The sequence below is a fragment of the Nansenia antarctica genome, assembly GCF_963989245.1.
Source record: "Nansenia antarctica genome assembly, chromosome: 17".
Taxonomy (NCBI): Eukaryota; Metazoa; Chordata; class Actinopteri; order Argentiniformes; family Microstomatidae; genus Nansenia; species Nansenia antarctica.
In genome coordinates, this window is record NC_137687.1 from 4,268,262 (window position 1) to 4,276,978 (window position 8,717).

Consider the following 8,717-nt stretch of genomic DNA (forward strand, 5'->3'; position numbering starts at 1 on the left):
CTGAGGAAATGTCACACTGCAACTGTTAATTGTCCTTCTTTTATATGCAAGATTCATTTGTAAATCAGCATTTATAAAGATATGGATATTTTTATTTTTTTATTTTTTATTTTTTTTAAATGAGCCCACCTTGCCGAAGTTTATTGTCGTGGGGAATACGAAAGAGTGTTCTATATGTGCTCTATGATGGACTGTACTGGCCTACTTGCACGAGGAAGCTTCCCTCGACAGGAAGATTAAAGAGACGTTTCTACTCTCCGACAGTTCTGCACAGACTTCAATAAATGCGTTAGGCTCACAGAGACTCGATAGCTCGTGAGTTTAGAATGAGATGGTTCTATCTCAGTTTAGGGTAGTTCAGAGATATTGAGCGTCAACGTTTTTACATTCCATTATGTTTTGTGAGATGGAACCTTTGTATTTTATTAATTACTAACAAAAAAATGTCAACATTTTAAAAAGAACACCACACAGGCATTAATAAACACCTAATGGGTCAGATTATGTAAAAAACTCAATTTTGACCAAAAATGGAGATAGAACCTTATAATTCTAACGTCACGAGTAGTGTACGTGTCGTTCATGGAGTCCCTCTCTAGAGTTCATTAGTCATGTTTTCGTCTGTTAATTACGACCCTATTGACATTATGAACAATTAAATGGTTAACAGCAGTGTCAGCATTGAGATCGACATCCTACAATTATAGCCTACGAATGTCATTGAACTTAATATAAACAGTTAATGGATCAAATTAACTGCTAATATGTCTATTGTTATTATGCAACCATTTTGATCATACGAAAACAATAACGTTGTCGTGTGAATAAATATTTTCAATCAAACCAAAATGATACAGCGATTTGATGATATATCGTAGGCTATATTAGGCTTAACATAATTTGTACGTAAACAGAAATAAGTCTAAATAAATAAATACAAATTAAACATTATGACTATGATAATTGCTTATTTATTTCATCATCTCTCTAAGCATCCAACACAACAAGTTATTCAAACGAAATGTCATCTTACAGCGATACTCTGGTCTTCAGTAAGTGCGACTTGGATGCATTCAGCTTCAGTCTCTGATTATTTCTGTGTCATAGACGGTCCTGTCCTGTCATTTATACCCTCAATCTCCATGTCCTCTTCACAACTAAGTATGCTATGCTGATCGATACCTATTCAAAAGAAGGTTAATAATTGCCTTTCGACACAATGTCTTGGTCAAAGATGATTGAAGAGATAAGGCCAATAGAAAGGTAATTATATAAGGACAAAGTAGAAAGGTACTTTCTTAACATAGAATTCAGAATTCCGTCATAACATTTAAATATGTATTGCAATCAGACAACAAAACGAGTCACAGTGAAATGCAAAATTATGCCATTTGTACAGTGATATTACATGGTTAATTACATTTCTCCAGTTTTTCAGTTTTATACACAAGACAAACAAACAAACTAACTAACAAACAAACACGCTGGCAGCATACATGTCTGCATACTGTCATCACCGGCAAGGAATGTTCCTTGCCAGGTGAGAGAGGCTACAAAAAGGTCTGATTTGAATAGTGCACACAGGCAACTAGTCTCATGTCCTAGAAAGAACATGTATTTTAATTTTCAATGCATGTCATTTTTATCTGACATTTTCATTATTTAGAGTTTATTTTTATTTTTAGACTTGTTTTATAATAGATTTGTGAGCAGCTGAAGAAGTGAAGCAGGGGGCACCAGAGGACATCAGACTGACATGGAGAACTACGAAGACGAGGAAGAAGAGAGATGAGTTTTGACTGTCTCCTTGTAATTTATCATTTCATTGCAGTTCATTGTAATGTTTTTTTTAGTTTTTTTTTTTTATGTTGTGTTCTCAAGAAGATAGTAGTAGTATGCTAGGCACAATCTGGGATATATTTGGCTGTTAAAGAATCCTCTTAATTCATGATATTTACCCATTTCTTGTTTGTAGAGCATGTCAGTCACAGACTGCTATGTGTTACGCGGAGCTAATGTATTTGGACCCAGGTCAGGTGCAGAGCAGAACAGAGTAGACAGATGCAGGAGTATTATTCAAAAATAAAGGCACTCTTTATTTGAGCAAACGGGAATAATAATAACCGCACAGTAATGAAACAAAAGAGGAGAAAGCAAGTATCCGATGAATGCTTAAATAATAAAAGAAAACCATAAACAACAAAACAACAGGGGAGATGGCTTTAGTCTCCCAAAAACGCCGTCAATAGAACAGGGCAAGGCAAGGTACTTACAATAGTCATTCGATACTTATTTCCTAAGCAGGCGAGGAACGATAAGGCTACGAAAGACACACACACGCACACACACACACACACACACACACACACACACACACACACACACACACACACACACACACACACACACACACACAACTAACGCAACGTATAGTGAACAACCGACAAAGAGGGAAGACGCAGAGGGATATAAATAGCCTAAGCCAAAACAAACACACCAGGTAATAATCACAGTAATTAGGACAGACAAAAATACATAAACACCAGAGGACGCCAAAGGGTCCCTCAACAATTAGAGCGACCTCCCAAACCTTACAGCTATGTGTCATAACTAATGTTTCAGCATGGTTATTTTGTTATATTTTCAAGGGGACAAAGATAAAGCCACATATTGCCCCTTTATATAATAAAACAGTGCAAACAGACCAGTTAAAAAAATAGTAAAATCTGGCTGATAGTGGATTTATTGTTCCTGAAATTCCTGCCATTAACATGCCTCTGTACTGCCATTGTACAATAGTGTCATACACCTGATGAATGAAGATGACCAGTTTGACATATTCACAGGAAGTTTTGGAGTTATGTTCTCAACCCAACCAGACAGGTAAGATTATTGTGTGATTATAGGATGATCTCTATTTTGCATTTTGCTGTGCGAGCTCCATATTAAGACTTGAGATCCTTCTCTGTGTCACTTTTCGTAACGTTAGAATTATAATTATAACTATCTCCATTTTTGTCAAAATTGAGTTTTTTACATAATCTGATCCATTAGGTGTTTATTTTATTTTTTTATAAAAAATAAAAATAAAAATAATTTTATCCCCTTTTTCACCCAATTTGGTAGCCAATTGAACCCAACCTAGCATCCAATTATCCCCTGCCTATTGCGTAGGATCCCCCGCACGACCCCCGTGGCCGGCAGCCCCAGAGGAGATCGCCAGGCAGACTAGCTGACTGGCTCCTCGAGCCCAGCACCGTTATTCCGGCACCCCGGGGGCACTGTTGCGCGACGGATCCTTGTCCGGAACTATTCCTATACCGCCCTCGAGAGCGGCCGCCCAATATGCCGCTCTCTGTGTGTGCCCCAGCCATATCCGGATCTGGCGAGCTGGGATTCGAACCCAGTCCCCGGTGGGCAGCTTGCACTAGTGGCTAGTGCTTAGACCGCTACACCACCGTGGGGCACCATTAGGTGTTTATTAATGCCTGTGTGGTGTTGTTTTTAAAATATTGACATTTTTGAGTTAGTAATTCATAAAATACAAAGGTTCCATCTCACAAAACATAATGGAATGTAAAAACGTTGACGCTCAATATCTCTGAACTACCCTGCAGTGGTGTGCCGTCAGGGCCAGCAAGGCCTTCTCTGCTGGCCTAAACATAATCAGAATATACATTTTATTTTAATATATTTTTTCCACAAATATGTATTAATGATTCCCCATAGTCTATTCTCTTCATTTCATAGCTTTCCTCTTGGTTGCGCTGCTTCCAGTCTCCGATTGAGATTTGGAGGGCTGGCCTTTATGTTAGAGCTTTTATCCAATCAAAATGTGTTGCCAGGGGGCTCCAAAATCTGCCCGCCTGCACATTAAACCGTGCCGCGGATACGACCTGTAACTTAACGTTGAACGAGAACACCTGTGGCGTTCCTAGTGGAAACCTACGTAGATTTCGAGTTGGTGAGCAATAGCAACAACGGCGCCTGCTGTAAGGCTCAATGATGTCAGCACCCAGCACGTCTTTTGATTGGATACGCACTATTGATATTCACTATTGAGATGCGTAACTATGCCGGTAGATGTGGGATTTTTGAACACCTTTGGGGACACGCGAGTGGATTTACAGCTCAACGAACAAGTGTCACCCTTTCGTTGACTGATCGATAATACTGATCGATTGTGTCCTGTTTTTGGGTAAACAATAACTTTCATTTAGGGGACAGGATGAAAGCGCAGAGTCCACAAACAGAGGAAACTACGTTGAGCTTTTCTTGCTGAAAACAACCCAGATTTACATTACCACCTGTCCACAAACAAAGTGTTTACTGGGACGTCAGGCAAAATACAAAACGACCTGATTTTTGCTATTGCTGAAGTGATGGGAGAAGAGATCAAAATGGAGATTAAAAAGGCACCCTTTGTCGCTATTATGGTGGACGAGACGACAGACGTGGGTAATGTAGCAATCTTAAATATGTTAGTTTAACACTCTTCATTGTAAATGCGGATTTATTGATTAAAAATGCTTCGGAAATATTAATATAACTCTGTTGTACTTGTCTGACTAGGTTAAGGTGATGCAACACCCGGTTATACTGTGTTTCTGTCTAGTTTCTAGAGCCATGGCGTCATAACGATGGTATTAAGAGGTAGAATAATTCAGGTAGGAATGTGTCGGACATCACTGAAGGCCTAGGTGTGAAATGCACCGCCCGCCACTAAACGGAGATAGAACCTTAGAATTCTAAGCTCACGAGCTGTATTATACTATCAATAGCTTGAGATACGTTTTCCTCTTGGCACTGTGCCTGTGCAACAGAGTGGTCAATAAACAAGAGCGACCACACACTGCTGTCAACACTACCATGATCCATTAGCTTAGCTTCAGTATGCAAAACCCATCCCGTCTATTTAAAATAGTATGGTGATTTATAGGCAACTTTGCTCAATGCTTGGGACTGTTTTGCACAAGGAAAATAGGACCCGAAGTGTGTGTACCTCTCACTACATCCCTGATGAAGACCTCATAATAGTCTCTGTTCCATAGTCAAGCCCACATCTCCCCCACCTGTGGCCTTGAAGAGACAGGTTGTGAGAGTGGAACTGAAGCTGGAAGCACAACTGGATCTCAATGACCTTGATGAATCGAACATTATCGAAAAGGTGTGATTCATTTCAGTATGAAGTACCGATTTCTTGATTTTTTTCATTAACCTTTATTTATACAGGTAAAACAATCTAATTGAGACCCAGGGTCTCATTTACAAGAGAGACCTGTTCAGGGTCTCACACAGCAGTATGACCAGAAGTTACAGGCCGTACAAGACACAAAATATAACTCAAAACATTCAAACGGTCAATGCAGAAGTGCAAAAGTTGAAAGACAAAAATAAAATCAGATTAGGTTCATGTGCAAACCCCCACAGACTCTCTTTTATTAGCATATTTAACAGTATAGAGTAATGTAACATTGCATTATATAGCATATTTAACAGTATAAAGTAATGTAATTGTTTTGTGTTATAGATTACTGAGCAGCTGAAGGAGCAGGGGGTGTTAGAGAACATCAACTTGACATGGAGACGTCAAGCAGACGGGAAGATCTTCCACAAGAAATAGAAAGACAACAATGAAGATCAAGAAGAGAAATTAGTTCTGACTGTCTCTTTGTAATTGAACATTTGTTCCCCTTTCATTTGAATCTGTTGAAATACGTTTAAAAGGCATTTTAGTGATACCTAGTGGATGTGGAATGTGAATTGTTTCGTAAAGGCGAAGCACATACTTGTGCATGGTGCTGCCCTCTGTGACTGACCACACTAACAATGTGCTATGACACATCTTCAAATAGGCACTACACACTATTTCAAATCTCGAATCTTTATATTGGACCTTTAAAACCACAATCTGTCATTTGTTCTCCTGTTTAATAGTCATCTATATTCATGATACATACCCATTGATCCTTGAACATTGTGATTTTTTTTAAAAATCAGATTTTTTTTCTTCTGACTTTTCTTCAGAAATATTTTTTGGCAGACTTTTATTCTGAAATTAAAATTTTCGAACTTTTATTCTGAAATATGTTTTTGCGGACTTTTATTCGGAAATATTTTTTTTCGGACTTTTATTCAAAAAATTTATTTTTCGGACTTTTATTCAGAAATTTTATTTTTCGGACTTTTATTCAGAAATTTTATTTTTCGGACTTTTATTCTGAAATTTTATTTTTTCGGACTTTCATTCTGAAATATTCTTTTTCGGACTTTTATTCTGAAGCATGGTACGTCTGACAGTTCGGACAGTTCTTCTCTAACTAAGTATGGTAGGTATGTGGCATAGTCCTGCAAGGGAACAGGTCGGGTTCGAAGCCGCACTGGCCTGGGCTCCAACCCCATAGGCTCTTGATGCTGGTGCCGCATCCGGTACTGGATGAGGAGGTGGGCCAGCCAGGGTCAGTGGGGGGGGGGGTCCATGCCACGGTCCATGCCACCCCCCCAAGGCAGCAAACCTAGGGGAAACACTGGGATGGATGGTGCCCTTGCCAGGGTCAGTGGGGGGGGGTCCATGCCACCCCCCCAAGGCAGCAAACCTAGGGGAATCACTGGGATGGATGGTGCCCTTGCCCTGCGCGTTTTGATGTATGTGGTATATTTCAATGCAATGACTCATCATTTGAAAGCTTAACCTTCCCTTTCATAATCTGGAAATAAAATAAAAATGACCGTGGGGACTTTCACAATTACTTTATGACTGTGATGAAAAGGGTCATCGGGAGTAAGAGGTAGACAATGTGCAATATGACATCACATCCACAAGATTAAGTGGAACAGCCTTTGAAATAGTAATAATAGTGGAGGGTGAGCACATGTTCTACATGGTTACAACAACATGATTACCGGTAGATTAGCACAGACTTGTTTCCATTTTGTGGTCATTGGGTGTCATCTTTGTGTTTCCTTTCTTACATCCTTAAAAGATGAAGAAAGACAGACATCTGCTAGAATGTGAACTGTCGAGATCCGAACCAGAGGCGTTGACGGCAAACAATTGCAATCTGTTCCTGTGGATTTGATCTCTCAAAATCAATGATAAATTACATTTTATTCTACAAGTGAAGTTTATAAGGTAAGGCTCTATTTGAGGTATCCGTTCCAGTTAATATGGTGCTGTAATGGAAACTCTGAGGAGAGTTTAATTTTTCATCTGTCAACACATGTAGTTTGTTTGTTTATCTGGTTGTGACCATGTTTGTTCTAGATAAGTTCCTTTAATGTTTTGTTCGTGCAGTGTTTAATAGACACACAGAGGAACTCAAGTGTAAACAAGACTGTCTCCCTTTGAACCCTCCTTGTTTGGAACCCTCTGTCATTATCTAAAAGCATGTACATCAGAATTAGTTACATAATTGAAATGAGATAATTGGTAGAATAATAGTATAGTATAGTCTAAAAATGCTAACATGGAGGTAATGTAGGTAAGGGAAAGGGGACGCGACAGGGTTTATCCGTTGCTGTTTCATCATGATAGAAGTTGTGACACCGGTTATTCATGGTCAATATGAGCAGTGATACAGAACTACATATGTGACAGCCGCTGGTGAAACCGGGAACAAGTCCGCAGCCGATCAAATGTTCTGACTTTTATTCTGAAAAATGTTAATACATTTTGATGTTGTTGAAAATCAATGACACATTCCTAGGGGGTATTCCATGAAACTCGATTACAGGTAATTCAGGCTTGTTTTCATAATTCGCGATAAGTTCCATTCCCTGAAGGTGGCTGAAACAATTCGCTGTTACGTTGCTATGCAACCAATCCTCCAGAACAAACCTGGTAGTTATAAGGTTTACGGTCTGGTTTAAGTTAGATGCGTGACAAAAAATGTCTCACAGGCGGAAACAAAATCCCGAACGACAGTTCCGTCAAGTGTCTTTTTGGAAATATTAGGTCCCACCTTTTTACGAGATAGATAGATAATTTGATAGATAGTTTGAAAAGGCTATGCCTTTTGCCAGGTCGGAATTGTAAATAAGAATATGTTCTTAATTGTCTTACCTTTATTTAAATAAAGGTTAAATAAAAAAGAAACAAATAAAACACACACACACACACACACACACAATAACAATGGACATTCGTACACAACAAACAAAACCATCTTGTTTTTGGGTAAGTTACCCAAAAAGAAAGCAAAAGATGTATCGACAGACCACAGTCTCGTGAAAAGTAGGTTGATCGACAAAACTTTCTCTGTGGATAAAGTCCTTGATGGCAGCTTCCGTCTTGTCAACAAACATGCACACATGGCTATTTATGAGGATGTGGGCTGTGAGTATGGAAGGGGAAACGCCCACCAGACAAATACGAATGCTTTGCTGACAAACTATAGGTATTCAGTGAATGTAAAACTGGTGGTTATGATATTGCGTGGGTTTTTCACTGCTTACATTTTCGTCCTTTGTCAAAAAACGGAAAACAATTGGCTCGATTGCGAGGTTTCACAATCCCCCGACATGCAGACCTTTTCACCAAGCCGTGACACACATACCACGGCTATCCTCTATTCTGCCTTTGACATGTTCTCCTCGTCTTGTTTCTGTCTCATCTCTCTATATCCTCCTTCCAACAGGTCTGAGGACATCTAATTCCAGCATTCCAGAACCCCGAGACTTCCAGTTCCAGACACTCCAGACTCCTCAGTTCTCTCTAA